Here is a 24,705-nt window from a genome sequence, read left to right on the forward strand (position 1 = left end):
GGAGAGTGGGACGCTTGTTTGCGTCCAGTGGGCCTCAAATACTGCAGATGCAAACGTCGTCGGAATGGACACGTGCCACATCGTGCGTACAGGTGTCGTGCGAGACCATATAACGCCTCGCGGAGGTGACGGATATGTTGACGCAGGGCGAGAACATCATATAGGGAGCATCACGGCTGCGTCGCGTGCATTTTCAGCGAGGTGTGTGCGGGTCAGTCCACGGCGATACGAAGGATAAAGAGTGAGAGATACGACGAGGACTCCCACTGCACTCTTTCCATTACTGCTCTCCATTCAGGAGACCACGGATCGAAGATTCTTCCTTCGAGGGATTTTTTTTTCCTCCCGTGCGCGGACGGTAAGCAAGGCAGAAACGATGGAGGGAGGAGGGTGGTAGGGTGGTTAAGACCGGTTCTCCAGGAGCGCTGGAGAGAGGACACCTTCGCGGGGAGGAGAGCTCTTTGATGAACGTTGGACTCCCATCAAAAAAATAACAGCGGCGAAAGAGAGCAGTAACACCTTTCCTGCTCCCCTCCCGTCGACAACGCCCTTAAAATAACATCCGAAGCGCATGGCCGGAGAGGAGGATGGGAATAAATAAAATAAAAAAGAACAAGGAAACTGTTTCAACCACCACCCCCCACCCTCCCCCGAATTCTCACACACCTTCCCTCTCACGGAACTAATAAAAAAACAAGTATCCAGAATCTACCTCGAACCTCTACCCCCCCACTCCCTCCAGCCACTGTGGCCGCTTCCTGTCCATAATCATTTTTTACACATTGTCCTCCGTTCCATCGGTAGCTTCATTTGCCATTATTCCCGTAAAATAAACTTCCGCTCACGGTCGCCGAGTTTCATTTTTTTATTTTCTCTCCCCATTCGCGTATCTCCACACGCTAAACGCGCCCCGGGCGCCTACCACCCCCTCTCACCAGCGTGCCCACCCCTTCCCCCTCCTGCTTCCTTCTTGGAGCGACCACAGTCAACCCTCGGGATGCTTCACCTCATTTCCTCCCACCGAAGATGTCCCCTCTTTCGACGGAAACAAAAACCCACCACACGCTTCAATACGTATGCTCGACCAAGTGTTTGCTTACACTGAGCATATGCAGAGACCTACCTACGTCTCCGAAGTACGTGGATGATTGAAGATGGTTGGTCACAGAAGCCCTAGGAAGGGAAAACATTGAATAGCAGAGTGTAGATTGCTCTGAGTAAGCAGAAAAGGAGACAAAGGATAGAAAAATAGACAACTACGATCTATGATTTAGGTCTTAAAAGCATATGGAGCAGTAACGAAGATACGATAGAGAATCCCTGGGAATAGGAAAGTGAATAGTTGAGTGCAGATTGCCATATGTATGCAGAAGAGGGAAAAAGAATGAAAACGTAGAAAGCAACTATCTTGATTTGCCTTGAAAACTCTTCCTCCAGTAATTGCCACGGAAGGAGCTGGGGAGTCACGCCATCTCGCGATTCCATTCCACCATGCCGCTAAATAGAAGAAAATGAGGCTATCCTTCCTTATATTTTTTTTATACTAAGCCCTCGTGATTCCTCTGCGAAATGTTAAGGGTGGTGAGTCACATACGCGACATTTCCCAAAGATTTAAGAATAACATTACCCTGTAAGAGAAAGAGCAATGAGACAGCACCTCATCATTCAAATAAAGCTTGGGCTGAACCGATAGAAAAGCTTAATGAGAATATTAAAAGCTATTACTAGAAAAAAGTAGGTAATGATCGTGACAATAATGCCAACCACATTAAGAAGCACGCGTATTCTTTTACAATATCCATTATCACCTCGTTTTCCTTATTCCCTAACAGCCTTTCCACTGCTATAATTATAACAGTACCTAGTTCATTCATCATCGTGCCCTCACTTACTAAAAGCTTTCTTCACAAACAAACTTCAACCTAGTTCCTTTTGCAAAACAGAACTTCATTTTTTCCTTAATCGTTCAGTTTTTCCTAAGAATAGGTATGAGGTAAATATCATAACAGAAAAAGTGGCAAATTTGAGGGGAAGACGTAAACTCCTTAATAAAGCAATGGAAGACAAGAATATTCTAAAAATATCTGACCTAAGAACCGGCAAATACCAATAAAATTACATACTTAGGTATGCAACCCCAAAGCCCGCAACAATCTTCCGACGAAAAAAACTGACTCCTAATCCAGGTGGTATGGTATTTGGAGGCGACGACAGCTGAGGCCATTTGCGCCATGAGGGAAGGGAGGGTGGAGAGAATCCCGGCGTCAGCATTAGCCTGTTCTTAGCGAAAGGCGCCAAGGGGACGGCTTAACGTCCCATCCGACGGACGGAGTATTGCGCTTGAAATGTCCTCCACACAACACTCAAGCAGGGATTGGGCAGTCTCTGAAAATTCTCTGCCACTGTCGGGATTTAAACCCAAGCCCGCCGGGTGGGAAGCCAACACTCTAGCCACCACACCAACTCGATCCCCTTCGAGCTGATCTCAGATAAATAAAGTGGTACATATGAATAGGGGTTTAATATGGAGGGATGGGGAGAGAGGGTTGTCCTACAAATCCATTAAGGTCAAAACGTTATACCATCTTCTACCACCATTGATACACACAAAACATTTATCATACACCAGCCGGGAAAGAAAATATAAAACAAATAAAATAACAGAAAAGGGGCATGCATAATGCTCTCCTGGGCTCCTAGAACACGCTTCACTTTCAAATTCCCCGAGGCCAGTTTCATCCAAAGGCTTCATCTCCCGTGAGATCATGGCGCAATTTCAGGATTGTGGCGCTTTCCTCCCGAAGCTAACCACACGACCTCTTGTCACGAACACGCTAGAGAGAGAGATGACAGAAAACCTGCGCCCGGCCGCTGTCAGGTACGTATGGTCCAGGTGAAAAGGGTTGAGAGGCCCCGAGGAGAGGCACACACGACTCAGTGACTGCTGCCTCATCTTCTCCCGCAAAAGAAAACAAGAGATGACCAGAGCAGAGCTGTGGTAGCCGTGTTGCCGAAGTGTTATTGTTCGGATAGAATGGAGATGAAGAGGATGGAATCGAACCCGGGTGCATACGGCAGGAAATCCCGCCGCTTCGTCCACTCTTTTTTTTAACTATACATGCAAATCCTCTCCAGTCGCGGGAATGGAAGGGGGGTGACGAGGGCAGGAAGTTGAAAGAGCAGTGGGGTGGGCGAGAATGGTGGTTGGGTGGGCAGCAAAAGGAGGAAAGTTACTCGTGTACTTGAGATGGCCCAAGGGAGAGAAGAGGGGAGGAGGGGGGAAGGGAGCTAATGGAGGACAGCATCGCGGGGAAAGAGGACTCGGGAGGGGATGAAGATTATAACGCAGAGAGAGAGAGGGAAAATACATAAGCTGAACTAACTATACATACTTGAAGCAGGCTATTTCCCATGCGACAACCGGTATGTCACAGTTTAGAAGAAAGGATTTGGCGGAGAAGATAAAATAAATCCACATCATTGTAGGACGATATAAAACGTTATTATCTCATTTAACTATTATGTAAGCTTGTATTGCAATAAATTTAACAAATTACAGTTTCTAAAATTACAGTTGTAGACTTTTTTAAAACATAATCACGCCTTTTCTTGTTTATTTTTAAAAGTTTACAAATCTTCCATGGTTATGATCATTAGCGTTATCGACCTTATCTGATTTAATAGTCAAATCCACACATCGGTTCTACTTTGTGCTAGAAGCGATAAATACCAGCTGATATGTTAAAAAATAAGCGTATTTTTATCACAACATTTAAAAGTACGTACCTGAGCATTGCGGTAAATGCTCACCCCATGCCAAACACCCATGAAAGTAGCTGGAAGGGTATTACACAGGTGTACAGAGAGGACACGATGGCGGAACGGAAGAAGATCAAGAGAGACAAAGAGGAAGAGAAAGGAGGAGAGCAGCGATAATGAAGGGGAAGGTGGCAAAACGAGGGAGTGGTCGAGGGAGATAAGGGCCGAAGTGGAGAAAGCAGTAGAGGGGCCTGCAACAAAGGGAGGGGTCAAGAGCAGCAAAACGGGCTGAGGAGGGAGCGAGTTCGGAGCGCGTGAAGAGAGCCCAAATAGTAGCGGTGCGTATGAATACAACTTGTGCTCGCGGGTCCTCGGGAGGGCGTAACGTTTCCCCTCCCGCCAAACGGCCCGAGGTAAAATGCCTTTTTTCTGACTCGTTTATTGCACGGAATGAAGTTCCCTGGGCTGAAAACTGCGGGCAAATAAAGCAGAGATTTTATTCCGACTAGCTACGCCAGGACTATGTAGCGGGGAGGAACAAAGTGCACGGCTGCGGTGAGCTGAATCCGCAAGAAAGATCATTCGATAAACTCCCGCGAAGTTGCTTCAGCGGGGCAATGCAATTCTAAACTCCAAAACCTTCCACTATGGCCTAGAGGGTAGGACTCCGAAGGAGCCACTCGAGTTCATGAAAGAACTTTCCCTTACATAAAAGCACTCTTAGAGATTCGAAGGAGTGCATCACACCGCGTGCAGATGACTTTATGCTCACTTGAGGCGCCACCAAAGTTGGCCAAACTCTTCAGCCCCTACAATAACTAGCAATTGCTGTTTCTGAACACATGGTAAATCCCCTCTCAAACGGGAGTTTTCTGTTTATCGTTAGCGGCAAAATGTAACCAAATTAGACCCCGCGGCTTCGTAGCTTGAGCAGAGGAGAAGATTAAACCGTTGAGGATAATAAAGGTCTAATTCAGGCCTTCCTAGCCATCTACATTACCAACGCAGGACCAAACATGAGAAAAAATGTAGACAAAGTTACAGTTTACGACAATTTGATCATAAAATTAAATTATAAACTGCAAGCACAGAATTGAATCATTAGAGGCCTCTGATTTCTCCTGGTTATGGGTTTACGCGGCCCAATCAAATATTTGTAGAAATATTTTTAGTAATTGCATTAAGGCTCCAATTGCGAAATAAATAAGGTTCTTTAAAGAGTGGCTTGCGTAAAGTCGAAGATGATAATCACCAACGACTACCAAAAAATACTCCGCAACGATTAGGCACTGAAGTACATTTTCCATTAAAAAACATTCAGCAAAGATAATGGTGACGAATTCAACATGGTATGAAAATAACTATCATTGATTTGATTGCCACACTCATATGGTAAATTGATGTTTAGAGCATAAAATAAGTTACCTTAGCATCACAATATTAAGGATCGCGGGGAAAATAAAACTATTATTTTATTAATAAACCTATCAAAAAACGACTTCAAGCAGCATGGATGATAAAATATATGTTCATACAGCATACGCATCAAGATCACATAGAGAGACCACTGTCCACAAATAGCAATTGTCATTGAAATAAACATATGCTTCCATTTGGACTAAGAGCACCTGATCGGACCGTGGATGAGCCGAAAAAAATTATTCGAGATTTTTAGCCTAAAAAGATAACACTTTGAGAGGGACAGAAGAGAATCCAGTAGTATTACCACGAATAATGAAATCACGAGGACAAAAACGGTAATTACTGCTACGACAGAGGAAGTAGAGAGATGAAGAGGAGAAGGAAGCTGGGAAGGAGATGAGAATAGGTATAAGGATGGAAAAAGAGAAAGAAAGAAGGAGAAAAAACGAGGGGCCAGGCAGAGTGAGTCCTGAGGGAGACGTTATAGTCTAAGAATGCCGGGTTCTTTCTTTTCACGGTAGCTCCATAACGCGGGTGGGGTGGTGGGGGTAGGAGGGGAGGACGAGTTAAATTATAATCCCCGCGCTTTTGTGCATGGAATCGAGGTTAACCCACCGTTAGTACCCACACCTCCTTCCACGGCCTCATCCTCGCTCGCTCGTTTTTTTTGCCAAGGGGGTGGCGTAACTCTAAGGGGTGGGCACCCCACCTCAACACAGCCGCGGGGAGGAAGGCGAGGTGAAGGGGAGAAGAGAATGGACGGACAAATTTTCCCCCGCCCGCATCGAAGTTTGTATTAATACAGTCTCCTTTTATGCCCCTCCCCCGATACATTTTCATTACAAAGTTTTTATCCGCGGAGTGGCGAGTCTTGCCGCTCCCCCAAACTGCCATTATCATATTTTACCGCAGTCTTACTTGCGACTACCGGCGAAAAACGAGCGAAATACACGGCCAGCCTTGCGCAATGCCATCCTCCCTTCCTCTCACTCTCTCACGACGGACGCAAAAACTACCTTAAAAATTCGTACAACGCACACGAGGGAAGATGATTCTCCAGTGCCCGTCTCAAACCCAAAAAATTCAGGGAACTAATCATTTTCACCCCAATCATGTTGAAAATATCGGTTCTTAAAATGAATTTTTACCAGAAAGCCCTGACTGATTCCTCCGCAATATTCTTGTGGAAGGAAAAACAACGGAGACTAAAATATTAGTAAGAAGGACACGTGAAAAACAGAAGATCACTGACATGAATACGGATGAGTACGATATTCATACAAGTCCACGATGTCAGGAGGCGAAAGCAGTCTCCCGTTGTTCGCTCAGCGGCGATTAGTAGTGCGAGATGGGGTAGAAAATTGACATGGTGGAATCAAATCTTGCAAAAAGGATACTCCATAATTATGAAGCACTCACATTCGAGTATTAGGTTTCATGGTTTTCGTTTGCTTGAATGAAATTCGAGTACGGACAATTCGAATCCAATGTTCCGAGAGTCGAAAGCTATTGGCTGCAATAAGTATTCAAATTTGAAAGTCTCAGTCTTTGACCACCCAGGTTCCCGAGAAGTTAGAGCAAACTACACTGTGAACAAGAAACTTCAACGCAATTTGCTCACACTGATGTTTACTTCGGCAGTCATCTCTCCCCATATACAGATCCATCACTCCAAAAGGCAGACCATTTCTGATAACTATGAATCGTTAGTAGGCGAGATGGCTCAACTCAATGAACGTAAGGAGGAAGTGTCATCCTTGGGCGTTGCTTGAGATAGTCAGGAAAGAAAGAATAGGAGAAAGAAGGAAGGGACACCACACCCACAACTACGGAATGAATTAAAAATAAATATTCACGCATGCGATATGTATTATCGTATGAATATGTGTAAAAGGGCAACGGTGATGAGGCATAGTGGGTGCGATGGCGGATGGAGACGAAGAAATGAGAGGCAAAAAGAAACAGCGGGCGAGGGAGAGGGTGGAAGATGGTTGGTGACGAGGGTTAGTGGGTGGGAGGGTTGGGGCTTAGATTCCTACTTCCCACACGACGCCGCCCAACAGACTCGTCCGAAAAGAGAATAATTCAGCGGGGGAGGACAGAGGAGAGTGGATTGGCGGGAAAGGACTGAAAGGCGGGCAGGAGGAGAGAAGCCCGGGAATATGTGTAGTAAGGCCCGAGAGGAAATGCAAGGAGGAGTACTTTCCGACGCCCCTTCTCCATGAACCACCCAAAGGTGTATCTTCAATGCCATCAGATTTTCAAGGTGTGGCTAGCCGTCGTGTCGCCAGCTGGTCGGCGACATGATGCATCTTGCACTGTATGATTAAACCCCTCCGGTCCCGTCGGGGCTCACAACGCATAGGATGTGCTGCCCTGACCCTCCGTGTTGTTCATTTGTTGCTCTTTGTGTATCTTGTGAATAAATACGTTTACGTTCACCCTACGTTGCCATTAGTATTTACTCGGCCATCATCATCTTTAAAGGTACACACATCTTTATTGAGTAATATTAGTCATCGCATCAGTTTACTTCACTAAGGATCCCTAATCAATTCCTCTCCTATCCCGCTTTCGGTATCAACACCGAACAATTCTCCATCTTTCCCTCAAAAGCGTTAATGACCTCGCCTGTCGGTTCATTATCGTAAAGGTGAGTTTATATTGGGAATATTGCTCATCACTCTGGCCTATCCCCCTTCCCCATCAATTATAACTTTCAACTCGATATTTCCATAAAACCATTCCTTCTCAATAAATAATAAGGTATATTATTATTCAAGCCTCTTCATGATCCCTGTTTCATTCCAACTCCACCATCGCTTGCCCAAACTCTTACATGCTGCGACACCTGTAGCCTTAAGCATATAAATAGCTGAATGAATATTGACCATGATTTAGCTTTGTAGTAATGGGGTGGGAAGCTAAAGTGAAGACTGACCGCATTTTCTGTAAACATGACAACTTAATGTTCTCATTGCAGTGGGATTGAACTTAAGTTATTCGCACACCGATTCATTTCTTTCGAAAAGATCTACCAAATAAACATGAGCAATAGCTCTCATCAAAAAATTAAATATCAAATCCATTACCATAACACATCACCACGAATTTTTCGAAAAAAAAAAAAAGAATTCTGCTTCACTTGAGCAAAATTACTGCATTGCTTTCTTCAGTTTTTCCCCATTAATTTCGCTCAAAATACATCCTCGCAGCCAACCCCAAGGAAAAAGATAAATATCAGGTTCCCGGCATGCAGTTCGCTTATTTGTCATTCTGTTTCCTTTAATTTATTTTTCTACTTTCCCGAGTCAGTCGAATTCACCACTGCATTATGCCGACTCCACGGAAATTAAACCAACACGCATTAATACCAACAGCCATTCAACACAGTATCCAACTACCCTGCAGCTCGTCACGTGGCGTCACAAAAGCCGAATCATAAACAGCGCAAAGAGCGGAGTGCACTTTCAGAACGCCTCGCAAAAATAAGAGAGAATTCAGCCCCAGGGCTTTCATTAATAATGCGTGGTTGCTCGCATATGCCCATTCATTTGGGCCAAAAGGTAAATCCAATTTCATGATAGGAACGGGCATCGTGTTGTAAATAGGACTGAGCACTTCATATACGGCAAGTGGTGCGATAAACGGTCGGAGTATAACTCCATATTGCAGAACGAAACGCTCGAGACCATGCTCCCAGTTCAAAAATAGACCGCAAATTGCGAATGTATTTACAACCATGCAGATCCAGCCACGCTTTCTATCCAACGAATTTCACTAGAACGACGGTTTGCAATCATTTTTAATGAAATTTCAACGTTTACTTCAAGCAACCTTTTTGGTAACGTTGCGGATTGCGAGGAAAAAAATTTAAACAAAAGGACGGAGACTCCCGCAACTTCATTCTCCTACTGGTTTTACTGCCTTATTCACGACTCAGAATCGTTTATAACATTCGTGCATGACATTTTGTGATGATTCACCATTAATACATGATTTATTGAAAGAGATCAATATAAATAAAGCTGAAGCTCAATTACTAAAGGCTTTTTACCGATTAATTTAGTGCTGCAGGAAGCATTTTGTGAATTATCAGTCCCCAAATTGAACTTCCATCTTCAATTACCAGACAGTGGTATCCCTTTGATACTATCCATAAAGTCAATTTTCACCTTCCTTGCCCAACATCATTCCTTCTGATACGTTTTTTACATTCCCCCCACTTAGAAATCGCCCCAAATTCAGTTCATTTTTTTGGGGTACGTACTCCCATACACTCTCAGATAACAGAAAAAAGTACAATTTCAACAGATACACGAATATTACACAAAATTTTCCAAAAGCAAGGAACTTATACCTCCTAGCGCAGGAAAAACGTTGGCAGTTGAAGTTGATGAAATTGATTCCATAACCCGCAATACGAAAATTTCGAGTAGCCTTTCCGTCTCTCTCAACCACACGCAACATAATTTCTGACAAAAGATCGTACGCTTTCCCGGCGAATACTATTGATGAAATCTTCTCGGGTTTTGCATCGGGTAAGGCTGTTTAAGGTTGTTGTTTGACCTTAAACAGCCTTAACCGGTGCCAAACCCGGGAAGATTTCATCGACATAATTTCTGTATCCACTCCCGACAAAAACCATTTAAAAATGGAAAAAAATCGGCAGAGGTCAGAGGATGTGCTCTTCGAGGAACGGAGGAATAAAAATCGCACTGCCGCTCGCGGGAGAGGGAGAGTTGGGTGCCTAACGTGACGAGCAAATAAGGGAACTGCCTCCGGGCTGCGTCTCCGATGACGAAACTGAAGAGCGGGGAGGGGGTAATCGGAGAGAGAGACAGGAGGTGGTCCAAAAGTTTCGACTCGCGCCGAGTTGTTCCAGGGAGATGCAAACACGTGCGACGCGGAGCAACCTCAATCCAAGTAAGTGCACGGTGGGAGGAGGAGGAGGCGTATTCCCGAATTCCGACCGATTGACATCCCGCACGAGGGGCGCCCACTTCACGGGAAGGGGCGGAGAAGACTTGTCAAGAGCCTCTTAAGGAGGCCGCAGCCGGAGAATCATCGCACCCTATCGCGAGAAGCCACCCCCTTCGAGTGCACACAGTGAAACACAGGGGAGGCGAGGGCATGTGTGCTCCCATTTACATACACCTGAGTACTTCTCCGACGACTAAGTATCAAATCTCGAGAGCACGGGCGTCGTATCGTATTCGTCACCGCGAGAGCCCCAGCCTCAAAAGTGAGCTCATGAGTGCCTGGCCCGCGTTATGTGAATGTGCACGCATGCAAATGTCCATGTACTACAGCGAGCATTAATATTCGCGGAGATGACTGCCGCCTCGCCTCCTCCGTGGGGACGGGCGCCAACGTTAGCTCTCCCAATAGCGAACGGAGACGCGGCGGGCGCGAGTGTGAGTCGTCCCTCATGGGGACGAAATCAGGCGAACGCTTTCCGAGAAGAGGGAAAGAAAAAAAGTTGGTGAGGAGGCGTTGAGAAGGGGAGAATTAGTAGGGGTAACACCCTCCAACCTACGGATTCCTCAAACGAGAGAAAGGACTCGAATCTTAAGAGGACGCATCAGTCCATTTCCGACCGGTTATATTTCGCCTTGTTACCAGACGAATTTACTGCTTTAAACTTAATCTTTCATTAGGAAATGTTGAGGAAGGTATACCTGTGTATCCAATATAAATCTTTTACTTCACATAATATACTTCGGTAACATTTTCGAAATAAAGGTGCGGATAAATTCTAAAATAGTATACGCCTAAACTCAGGAATTTCTTTTGGTCCTCTTCGCGTGGTTTTCCTTGTGAAATTATCCCTCCATGATTATCTACATCCCGCTTTTCATTCATCCACCGAGCTCCAATTCAACCGAAGGTAAAAAAAATGTTTAGAGTGATTATTATTACAGTATTCTACCGATTAAGGTAGGTTTCCATGGAGTACTAAAGAGGTGATCTGGGAGCCTCCCTTTCCTTCCAGCGCTGCCTTCTGCAATTCACTGTAAGGCCTAATCCCTTTCAATCTATCTAAAAATCCTATTCTTTTCCTTCCCCTCCCTCGTTTCCCTAACATTCTACCTTCTAAAACCATTTTCAACATCCCCTCCCCGCTAAGCTTTCGATCCATCCATACATTGTCTCCTCCGTACCTCATCTAAAACCTGCCTCTCCTCGCCAACCATATCCAACACTTCGTCGTTCCTTTTCCTCTCCGTCCATTTCACCTTCTCCATTCTTCTCCATACCCACATCTCGAATGCCTCCAATCTTCTCTCGTCTTCTCTACTCAATGTCCACGTTTCCGCACCGTAGAGCCCTACACTTCAGATCAAACGTTAGAGTGATAGGTGATAATAATACAAGCGCCATATAATCCGACTCTAGACATGATTTTGCACTATCAAATGCTAAGGCATCAAACCAAAATATTCGTAATAAAACGATCAACATGCTCACAGAACATTTCAGGGTGATATCATGAGCTTTAAAAAGAAAATACTTTAGGAAAATTATTAAATATACGACAGGTCGAGCGGGAGTAATGTAGTCTCCTGATGCAACGAATATGATTGCAGCTGTACGTATGTGCGTAAACAGCGTAGACGATAAGGAAGGCGAGATATGGGGGAGGCTGAGAGAATATTGCCCCGGAAGACGGTCGCGGCGCACGCTTCCACTTCATAACATGCTCTCTAGGGGGCTCGCCTACGCGAACATGGGAAGAGGTTTCTTGGAGAAGTCACAGGATGAAGGGTCGAAAAGACACTACGGTTGCTTTCCTCGCAGGTCTCCAATTATCGGAAGCGAAGCTCGCTCAGTGTTACGGCTTGGGAACTGCCGAACTTAAAAATACGCTCAAACATCAAGACTCGCGCCTAGCAATCATACTACGGTAGCATATTAAAAGACCTTCACGATGATAATGGAGTGCAAAAGTCATGGGAGAAAAGAGTCTACTGCAAGAACACTTATTTCATACATTAGCGGGGATTCTATGCATATGTAATCGATATAGAGATCAAAACGATCAAGTATAAAACCTCTATACACCAAGCAGACCTGGAAATCGTAAACTAACGGAATGGTGGCGAGTAATTTCATCTGAACACGGAAACTAACTGATGACTAGAAAAACTAATAAGATTTAACATCACTTAATCCATAATATTTTGGGAGCTTCTGAAGTCTTCGCCTAAGATCGACCTAAATTTCAACTTGACAAACGACTTTTGCATGTAATCGGTATCACCAATTTCCCTCGCCTCTATTTTCTCGTTGTAGCGAAAGCACTATGTTCGGACGTTAATGGAGCTTCATTAATCAATAGATACCATAAATGCACGAGGAAAACCACGAGAAAAAGACCTAAAGAAATGTCTTTGGGTAACACATCGGCGTGAAAAGGAACAAGGAGAAGTATTTTATAAAGTTTTGTCAGAGTATGAACACAATACAAACTGATCCAAGATCTAAGCTATTATTGTAGACGTCAAACTCATCAAACAAAAATATTAGACAAAAAAAGAAATAGCCGATTAATTATCGACTGTTAACTCAAAAAGTATTTGCAAGAAAACAATCTAAACGTTATTGCTGTTTTCAAAGACAAATAATTACCACATCTTATGAAACGCTTTATGGAAAGATATATGTCAAAACAGATTATCGTTCCATTCAGTTATCTCCTATTATATCCAGTATAAATCTGCCTAAGGGCTTATTAAACTTCAAGAGGAAGTCTCGCCTTTTGAGAGGTGTATCTCCCAACTCACCCAACGTAGGCAGTAAAACAAGTCATGGACAGCCAGCTGTGAGTTGTTTATTTTATGTCATCCCCGATGAAATTAATTATACAATCTCCTTGAATTGGTTGTATAAATAGCAAATTTCCTTTATTCCTCTACCAAATTTCCGTGATTACTAATGATATCCCGTGGGGAAAGGTAAATTGATCGTTACAAAAACACATTCACAGTGATATCCGATTGTTTCATGGTGAATAATCTCACAAAAATTCTTAGAAAATTACCGGAACACGAGGAATATCGTACGAAAATAGAATTCTCATTCTGAGGTATTCAGATGGCATCTGCAGGTAACATGCAGGATAAAACGTAATTACGCCACTACCAACTATAGCTTAGCACTGTAAAATACACGGAAATGAAGCTCCAAATAGAGGAAGGCCAGGAAAGAAGATCTGTGGCTGAAACTTTGCCATTAGCGCTACCTTGCTTGCTTCAGGCTGCCCCGAATTGGCTAGGGTAAAAAATGTCGTTTAGACCAACTTGCTCAACAAGAGCACTGCAGTTCGATGAACGTCCTAGCCGTCTGCTGCGGTGGAGAATGACAGAGCGTTTCGATGGCAAAAACCCACATCCCTTGAGGGCCCCAAAGTCATCTACAACTGGTGCGCGCAGCAGTTAAGCACAGCCTTGGGCCCTGGAAGTGCAGGTAGATTGATCGGTTAAAAAATAGTTGCGTATCGACCAGAGACCGAAGGATCTCGCAACAATAGTCTCATTGTGCCATACACCCAATAAAATGTTCAAGGAGCCGTACAGCCTGACACACACGGCCTATAAATATCCACCGCGTAAGTCCCTAATTACCCCGAGTACCGGAAAGAGAGTACACCGACGGCTGTTCAAGTGTTGAAATAAAAATTCAAAGACATGTAAAAATGTAGGCGTATTCTCGTCTAGTTCTATCCATATGCAGCAAAGAAAAAACCGGAAAATAGACAAAATCCTGAGCTAACTCATCAGTCAATTCGTTTCGTGTGATATGGGAGAGTCCGGTGGGACAAAAGACAGACATCTTAGATTAACTTCCATTCATTTTTTTGAACTACGATTGGCGACCACAAGTATTAAAACGTTAAGATTTCATCACGCTAATAATATCTTCACGTTTTGGTACCCAGGAGAGCTGAGTCAGGTGGGGCTAGTGATTGCTTCAAGTTCATTGTTTTTCCTTCAAATCCTTTATTTCTCTTGAACAATTTTTTTAATAATAATCAATTAAGCTTATCTTGAAAAAGAGAGGAAATACCCCACAAATTCCGACTGCATGCAACCCAGGTACCTGCTTCATACCGGCATTTTACGCCAGGGTGAAAATGAAAACATAGGTAAATCCTCATGTAATTCATCAACGATTTCACTTCCTGCAATATATTCGTGCCCTGGTACCCGGTCCGGTGGGTGCAATGAGTCGCAAGCGGCCGTGACCGCCCCTCGGCGGCGGGTCGATTGGGCGAGGCTCCCGCACGCGTGGACGACGAGTTTCGGAAAAATCCCTTTGGCCGGAATCGCGTTGCAAAGCGGAAGCGCTTTCGCCCTCTCGCGGGTGCCATCTCGCGGAAAGCACTCTCCCCACCCACCCTCCCAACGTACTATCCTTTCTCTCTCTCTCTCTCTCTGGCCCTAATGAAATAAACGCAAGGGCGTGTGCAACCAATTTCACGGACGCGGCTCCGCCGGCCGAGAAGGCGCGGGAGGGTGCAGAAGAGCGCGGCGTCGGTCGCCGCTCCCGCCGCGCGGGATGGATGGCGGCTGGGGCGCGATAAAAAAAAATAAAGTACCATACACCCTTGGCTATTTGGGCTATCGCCTCTACAGCCGCCGAGATCGCGCCGTTTGAATCGCAGTTCACGCCCGCTTCCCACGGACGAGTCATTTGCCAAAAGAAACCATCATCAGGTTGAAAAATTGATGTCAACAATGACGCCGGCATTGAAATCGCATAAAACCGGCGCACGTGCGCGATTATGAAGATCATTCTTAGACTGGAAACTGCAAATGGTATAAAAATGAAAGTAACACTCGTAAAAAGTAAATTAAACAAATAAATAAGGCGTGTTGCGCACTACCGAGCAGGACATCAGCGAGAAAGACGCAACTTGTGGACGAGTGCTTGGGATATGTTTGTAATCACCCCAGATTGCGAAGAAATAACGTAAGGGGATGACACAGAATTGATGCAATAAGGTCATCGGGGAAAAATATAGTTACAGAAGAGCATTCCACTTCAATAAAATACAGCTGCAACTATTACTATCACTGCTCGTGAAATAAAACTGTATTATTTATAATAAATAGGAATTCATTTTATAGTCCAATCATCATGGCACTACAGCGTGGAAACCTGTATCAGCAATGAAATGAAAAGTGCGGATTTAAAACTAAGGTATTTTTCATTGAGAATGAAACAACCTTCCAAAAATTTAAGCCCAAAAATTGCATAAAAATTCAATTCACTGTACTTATCATTAAGCAAAGCGTACCCGATTATTATAAAAATCATCGAAAAAAAATTTTTTCTTTAACTTCTTCATTTGGATCAAACAAATTTTCAACAGGCATACCCGTAGTTACTGCCTGAATGCTCAAGCAACCAGCGGTCTGCGTCAGCGGTCTGTCCATTTCAACCAGAATGCTAGTGCTGCTTACACTGCAACAAGCCACGAACGCTCCCCGCTAAAGATAGATTTACTGCGGACCACACGTACGTTCCCAGCCTCCATTTCGTCCAACCTGCACCTAATTGTCTTCCCATATGAACGCCGCTATGAACCCGGTTATACGCACGATGCATCAGTAAAACCGCATCCGCGTCAAATCTTTCATCCCGAGGAAGTAATGCAAGCACTTTCGGGAGGCGATGCCGAACGAACATTTCATAATAATGCTCCGAATGACCGGGCTTGGTTTTAAGCCGCTTCTCCGCAGAGAGCGACACATAAATCTTAGAAGCTGAAGACATTTCCAGGAGCAAAAACAGAATTTTCACGATGTCCTAGAGGATAGCTCGGATTTTTTTTCCCTCTCTCAGCCCGTTTTCTTTTGTTCTTTTTTTATACATCCAGCGGGACTGCGATGCACATTTATGCATTTTTGAAATGCATGCGGATAGAGCAGTCGCAAGAGCACAGCGTTACGTCCCTAGGTTGGCGCTCACATTCTCTTTTCCCACAAACACATGGGCGCCGGGGAAACCCTTTTAAAATTGAGGCACCCTAGGAAGCCTAGGAAAAAGGAAGGGCTGGGGATGATTCCTGCAGAGCCCCCTCCAGCTAGGAGAGGGCGAATATAAACCCACATCCGCCGACAACATGCAACGGATTAATAAGCCTCCAAAGCCACCCCTTCCCAGCCATTTCGCGCCGTAACCACGTGACTCACACTTAAGCAGGTAATGCTATCAAAGTAACGGGAATGCGCGGCCGGGATAAAGTGGGAAGGGTATCCTTCCTCTCCTATCTATCCCAACTCAGGAAACAAGGAAGAGCGGCGGGAAGGAATCGGCAGCACAGCGCAATGGCTCACATTACACACGCCAGGCACTATACATGTGTACTCAGCGCTGTCTGGTCGTAAACATGAACACACACACACCGTGGCGTAGGCACCCGTTAACCACCTCCCTTCCATCCACTAAACACCAGAGGGGGTTCAGGAAAGCGACCGTAAGAAGCTTGACGGATTCCATAGCGACTCACTGACGCGTCAAAAATGACACGAAAATGGAGGGAGGGATCAAACGCCAAAGGAAAGAGAGATAATGCGGAACCACAATGCACCGCTAGAGAGGGAATCAAATTCCTCGGAAACGATGCGAAGGGCTGTCTATTTCTTACGCCCACTCACTAGAAAACCCGATCCAACTCGCATAGACAAAACAGCCGACTCATATCTCATGATCATCCATTGACTTGTTCATCCCCGTGCATATAAACCTCATCGAAATTCCTCCATACACTGATCCCCATCCCCAACCTCCATGCTTTCGGCATTCTTTCCTAGCAGATTATCGCCTAGCAACGCACCTCACCCCACCCCCTAAACCCATTCCCCATCTATACGAACCCCGACCCCTTTTCTATGGAGCAAGGACTGGTCCCCATCCATTCCCCCACTCCTCGCCACGAGCTCCTTCAGCCACGCCAAAGTTTGTGGACTAAACCTTCTCGGCTGGTAAATTATTCAAAATTTTACACCTGGAGCTTTTGGTGGAGAGAGAGAGAGAGAGAGAGAATATCACCTCGACACGAAAGCGGGCATACGAGCACACTTCTGTCAAAACTTAAAAGTCTCTTTTTTTATCCTCTTTCTCTACATCGGCAGGGGAATAACGAAACACATACACACACATTCACAGACAATTCCGCTCCTTCCTTCTCGTCTCCCTTCGGAAGAACCTTGGCAATTTTTTTACCTTTACAGACGCGGCAGGAGCCCGGGTTCCCTTTTTTTAAAACTTATTTTCAGTAGTGTTACGTGCCAACCTCCTGTATTGAACTTCCAGACCCAATCTCCTGCGGTATTTATTCTGATGACCGTGTTCCCCACCGGGAAGCGTCGACCTGTTTTCATTTTAAGCGAGAAACTGATCTCCGTTATCCAGTAATCAGTTTCGCTCATGTTAAGGGTGTACTGGCGAATATTTAATTTCTAGCCAAAATGAAGCGATACATATTCAACGAGACGAATAATTATCATGAAAGATACATTTTAACGCTTTTAAGGGAAAACTTGTTTGCGGGAGGTATTAAGGGCCACGTTAAAGGACTTATTTACCACTTTTCAAGCCGTTTGGCGAAGAGGAATAACTTCCACGCAACGAAAATGTTTTCTGACATAAATTTCCTCTACACAAGATATTGATAAAATACAATTGGAGAAAAAAAGAAATTAAACACAATTCCAGCTTCGAAACTACTTATACCGTAGTTGTGGGGTCAAGTGATTTTTCCTTACACTGAGTGATTGTTCGCTTAATTACAAATCTATACTTTGGAGGTAAAGGACACTATGTCCGTTTTCCTGTTTTTAAGGAGAGTAGTTTTAAAATTAAAAAAAAATTAAAGAGTAATTAATGGAAGGTTTCGTAACAAATTAACAGCATTTTAGTATCACAATTTTATTGGTATAGTAACCGAACCTTCTATTGATTACTGGTTAAATAAAAAAATCTTTTGACTCTACTGAAAAATTAGGAAAGGACATAGTGTCCTTTATCCCCGAGAAACAGAAATATTCTCAGCTGATTGCGGGTACTGTCAGCATTGGAGAAAATAAGATAGTGTTGTAGGGAGTGAGAATAATGATTTTCCCTCCCTACCTTGACACCCACGAATCTCATTCGCGTATCGCCATTCCGGTGAAGGCGTTGCTCCACTTCATGTAACCTATGGAGCAAACAGATGGAAACGCTACATACTCGATGTAGAACCGGCAGGAGGGGTTGGGGGGTTATATGTTTCCTCGTTTCACAGCGAGGTCTCCATTATAAAAACATAGCTATTCAATGAAATGAAAGAAATATTCCGCACCATATTTTGCCCTCGCAAAAGAGAAGAAGAAGTCGAAACTAGAAAAATCCTCCATGGTTTTGACCCAATTGTGCCGCACCACTTCTCCAGTTTCATTCTATTAGGCCGCCGAGATAAGGTGAGCACATTCCGCGAGAGCACTCATTGCAGCAGCAGCAGCAGCATGAAAATTTACTTCTCCGCAAATCCTCAAAGGGGGAAAGATAGGTCGTGAACTTCCACTTTAATTATCATCCGGATCATGAAGACTGGTTAAGGGAAGTAATATCCCGCCTCCGAGGAGGCGGAACAAAAAAGTCGAATGTTTCACCCTACCTCTTGTCGCTCTTTAGCGTCCTCCGCCCCCTGTCAAGGAAGACAAGGGGGGGGGGTCTTCAAAACTTCTCCACAATCCATCTACGAAATTCCCATCTCGAAGCCGGGGGATGTAATTCTTTCTAGTAAAGCTTCACCAGGAGCGTCCCAAGTGCAGTAACATAGGTGTAGTGGAACTCACGCGACGATCTCAAAGTTCGTCATCCAAGCTGGAGTTTTCCAAATCAATTGGACAATCCGACAAACATGGCGTGAAAAGAGAATTTTTAAAAGTTCAGTATTACTTTATTTAAATTTTTCCGAAGAAATTAAAAAAAATGTCTGAGTACATATCAAGGAAATCGTCCATTTAAAAAATTGCAATACTAAAAAGTTTAAGGAAGACGGCGCCACGATATTTTGAGAGAACGATCAATCGGCAAGATCGCTCCATTAGCACGAAGATATCGAAGAAAACATTCAACGCTTTCGACGCAAGTAATCTGAACTGAAATAATCTGATACGAATAAACACAGCGGGGGATCACTAAAATCAACATCATTCAGGTTCCAATAAATTTCAGCTTTGCATTCTCGGGCTTCGTGTTCCACACTATCTGGCTTTGAAGCAAAAATAGTATATAAGACTATTCTTCAGCCGCATATTACTTTTGAGAATAATTCAGCACAAGTGTAACAGGAGGAAAACGAAAGTAGAAATGTGCCACGTGATGAAATTTTTTTCTCGGACTACACATGTCCTTTCCTGGAACCAAAAATGAATTATATATTCTCTTTTAAAAGTAAAGCCTCATACCTTAAAATTAATTTAAAAAAGAGACAAGATTTAAATTCCGCTTCCGAAAGAATATGAGAATTTTACACCCGTTTCAAGTTTCAAAGCAGGTATATTTTGAATGTTCATGAAAGGCGGTGAACTTATTTTCTCCCTCAGCTCCGCTATCACTACATCAAATTTGGTCGACGGAAAAATCTTCGGGAGAGCAGGCTATATCCCTTCCAATAAACCGATCCCAACATTTCACAGGAAAACAATTTTAAATAATGTATTCCGCAAGGGTTAATCCCCAATACAGCCAGGCATACCGCGATATATATCGCTAGATCGAGTGTCACAACCACGCATAACTTACGACGAGTGAGAAAAACAAAGAGATCCTTTTTACGACTTGGGCAGATGCAACAATATGATAATATTCGAGCGAGAAACAACAGGTAATATGTGACGGGGATCGGATCGCTTGGGGTCCGATGGCATCTTCATCGAAAGCATTCCATCCCAAAGTATTTTAGCCGAAATGTATCGCCCGCTGCAACCGCACACATCGCGCGGCAACAGTTATCCTACATTTTTACGGCGCGCAGGGGAGCTTCCCGGCCATTTCGACGTCGAACAGCAAAAGGGTTCGAGCTCAGAGGCGTGCCCCATAAAATGATCCCTAAAACACCCCCCCGCGCACCTCTCCGCTATGTCCTCCTCCTCCTATCGCCTCTTCACCCACCGCTCACCGCTCATACCCGCCCCTTCACGTTGAACCCAAAAATCTGTCCAGGAAATGGGGCCCTAGATAGGCACGCAGCCGGCCTCTCGAAACACTCCTTGCACCACCCAACTCCATACAATCGAATGGCGATCCATACACGCCACGCACGGGATGAGTTTTAAACCAGACTAGGACTTCCCCATTCAGCTGAAGAAAATTCATGATTAATGAGGAGATTCGAATGTAATAATAGTAAAATTGAAGATATTACACAGCAGTGAAAGGCCCTGAAATCGGAAATTTCATTGTGCAATAAATTTGGATTTATATTATATGGCATTCAAATAGAGCAAAATGCTCAAAATCTCAACATAACGAGGTCGGATGCCCAATATCTTGGTCGATTAGCTCGATTTCTGATATTTCGACAATTGAAATTTAAGAAAAAACAGGTGAAAGAGCCCACTACGGAGGATCACAGCGTCCGTTTACGCACGCAAGGCCGAATCACGAACAGGGAGCACAACACTATGAAGCTCCTTTAGTTTCCAGCTAAACCCTCTCCCTTTCGTGACTCGAGTCGACCCAGGCAAAAGAAAATAAGACAGAGAACGATATATTACCTCACGAGGAGTTTTCAAAACATATGATCAAGGATGACGACGTATAAAACTTGGAAAACATTCGAGAGCGACAGACACACGACATCACAAATAACTTGAAGTCTTACGGACTCAACTGCACGGGATATTGGGGAAATAAAACGGAAAGTGAGTCAGGATGACTTCAGTTTTCACCGAAAGGATGGGAGGAAACTTTTGAACAAAAGTAGAAATTTTATCCATCAGTACCACCAAAAGACGCTCTCAGAAATATAAAGACGACAATCAAAATCTAAATCGAAACTCATCATCTCAATGCTAATAACTAACAATCTTAAAAGAACGCAAACAAGATGACGTGATAAATTTATTCACTATTCTCGATTTATCTTTATAGAAGGCTTTAGAAACACCGTGAACGAAAGTTGGAGGAAGATGATTCGATTCCCCGTCTAAGCGACAGATAATTTCATTCGCAAACGTTGATCTGCTATACTGGGGAGCAACATGGTTTGGATGGAAAAGTCGCTATTCAGTGACGGACGCTTTTCATAGTACTCCATATAGGTAGTAAGGGTCGAAAATAACAAGTAGGTATAACAAACAATATATTAACCCTATTCACCTTGTGTGGCATCCACAATGCTCTGATCTATTTCTTCAACGAAGAGTGAAAGAGGCTTTTGGTCGCTCAATGAGATGGATGACACCCTCTCCTCCACGCCGCTTTCGGGAAAAGACCCCGCGCTTGGGGAATGGTGGCCGAAGGGAGTGAGGGGGGGGGCAGGATTTCGCAGTGGCGAGGCACGCGAAAGAGGGGAGAGGCAGCTGCACGCTTTAAAGCGACACGCGAGAGAGACTCCGGCCCGTATCAAGCGCGATCTCGAGTGGCGTGCGGTCGCATACGTTTATGCGTGCGCGATAACCGCGGGAAAAGTCGCGCGCATTCCCTCTCTGCTTGCTTTCGCTGCAGAGTTTTAAAAAAATATTAATAATAATATAATCCGCACATACGTACAAACAGACCATGGGGTAGGTAGAGCTGCGCGCGAGGCGATACAGAGCCCCCAGGAAGTTTTATATTTATTTTGCGTAGCAGGAAGTACTTATCACGTGAGGTACAGGTGAGAGGGCACCGGTGGTGTGGGTTTGAGGAGGTGTGCACAGAGAGAGAGAGAAACGGAGCAGCCTGAAGGAGAAGGACAGATGAGGAAAGAGCCGTGAAGAGTGTACGCAGGGTATGAGGATCCCACGCTAATGAAATCAAACTTCACCTACAGATATCACATAAGCTCCGAGGGTTACGGCCAAGTTCTCGATTCCTAAACGGAAAATGCGTAATAATCAACACTAAAGGATAACAACTTCGAACAGAATAAACTGTTCGTGTTCACATGAAGTCCGTCTACGACGTGTGAATGAAATAATACGGTGGTCTCATAAAGTACTTTAACTAAAACTGAAGAAAACTGAGAACGACCGAGGTTTATAAAAAAAAGCAAGCAAGAATGACTTAAGGATTGAAAACAATTAGTAGCATTTGAGCGAAAAACCAAACTGCAATATGCGGAAAGAAATTACCTACGCTAAGTGGTCCAAATTATTAATTACTAAAAGAGAACCCCACCATTTGAAACTAGAACATTCTTAGTCGACATGGTCTCTTTTCAAGGTAATACGAAATACACTGCTAAAATATTAGTGTTTCAAATGAGTAAAAACAACTCCCGGACAATGCGGAATGAATTAAACCGAAAATTGTATAGATTTTAATCTTAGAGTATTTTATAATTCTCACACATAATACGAAACGGATGAAGTAAGAAAGAGAATTGGAATATTTTTCCTGTAAAAATAGCAATATTATCTATTATCAATGTGTAAAGTCGCTATCGAACTACACGCGATTAGATTGCTGAAAACATTGATACGATTGTAATTGATGTAAGCAAGAGAAAATTTAATGAGGCACCTAACAATAAAAAAATGACATTCCCAAGTTAATTGAAAAGGAAGAATTATAATGGGTGTCACAATTGGGTACGTATATCCCATCAACTGATATCGATTTTGGTCCTGAATGAGCCAGTAAAAATTCTGATTTTACATCTATTTAAGTATACCCTAAGTTATAATGTATCACTACTAAGGCATATGTCATTATTATTATTATCATAGCGATTTTCATTCATGACAGCAATAGGTTGTTCGTTCACGGCATTTCTTGAAGCTGTATAATTTCACTTCACTAATCCCGAGCTTTGATTCGCGAGACCAACAACAGCTGTTTGCAATGTAAAGCGGCCAAAGCCACGGTGGCAAGAGCACCACCGCCAATTCAATCGCACGTGGGAGTGATTGAAGTATCCGAGCACCACACGTCTTGCGCACCGACTCAAAGAGAAGCACTAATGCTCGCAATACACGAGCGTATAACGCTCCCTCTCCTTCACCCTCGCCCGGTTTTTATGCGTGCCTTGTAGACCTGCCCCGTCGAGCACGCACACGACTCCAACACGTGATGAGAGAAGGGGGGCTGACGAACCATAATCTAGCTTCTGCTGCGAGGAGGAGGAGTATAGGGAAGCAGACCGCGGAATTCCCAGTTACCAGCCCGTCGCGTGGTTCGCACAACTCCGGGGCAGATCCCCTGACGAAGCGGTCAGGCACTTGCCAAGGATGATCCACCCGCTGCAAATCGCAGAAGGCGGACACTCAAGCGCGCGTCAACTGCGAGAGGTGAGAGGCATGCATGACCATCGCCGCCCGCCCAGTCCCTATCATCCAGGCCGAGCTGATACGTACGTGCGCATCACTCACGAAGCGTGGACGACGCACGTCAAGTTGCGAGGACTGCGAGCAGGATTTCTTCCGTCCGGCTCGTGCGTGGGATTGCCCGTGGCACTCAACTGATCGGCCGGTGGCGAGCGTATCAAGATGGCACAGGATGTAGGTCAACCCAACCGGAGTGCACCGGTGGCACCCAAATTAGCGCACGCCTCACGCATGACACTTGATCACGGACAAACGCTTATAATATTAACGTCGAGCAAGAAAAGTTTTATAACAGAAGATCTACTGAAACATCTATATATTATCAATTTTACATTTGAGGCTATTTCGTAAATATTAACTTTTGCGATTAATCATGAGTATGCATATTGATCGTCACTATTATTATTCATCGAGCAACTCTTGTGCATGCTTTGATTCACACTCGAAACTTTCTCTCTCTAAAAAAAGTTCCGTTCATCAACTACTTCCTGCTAGTTAACGCCTTAATTGTCAGAGATTGGCATCTCTCAAGGTAATATTAACAGATGCATTAGTTTTGTTCTAACTTATGACGACGCATGACTCACGATCGCTCGATCACTTCTCATAATTTTTAAAAGGTATATTCCTCGTCCAGACTTAGGGCTACCATCTTGAAATTTTGGGCAAGACAATGCGGTGGACCATATCCAAAATTTACTTGCATCTCAGGAAAATCAAATATTACCTCAGAGAAAGCAATGAGTATAATTTTTACATTAATGGAACAGGCAAATTTTGACGAGAGTACACAATACATAATCCGAAAACTTGAAAATAATAGATTTAGCTTTCAACAATTATAACGTCAGGGAAGAATACCAGCAGTGCTGGAGAAATCTCTTTTTTCTATATAAACAAACAGATACACGAAAATTAATTTAAAATAACGCGAAATTAGTGGGAGCAAAAGATTGGGAATGAATCTGTCAGATCACAGCTCATTTGTAGTAAGTG

Source organism: Ischnura elegans, chromosome 3 (genome assembly GCF_921293095.1).
Source record: "Ischnura elegans chromosome 3, ioIscEleg1.1, whole genome shotgun sequence".
NCBI lineage: Eukaryota > Metazoa > Arthropoda > Insecta > Odonata > Coenagrionidae > Ischnura > Ischnura elegans.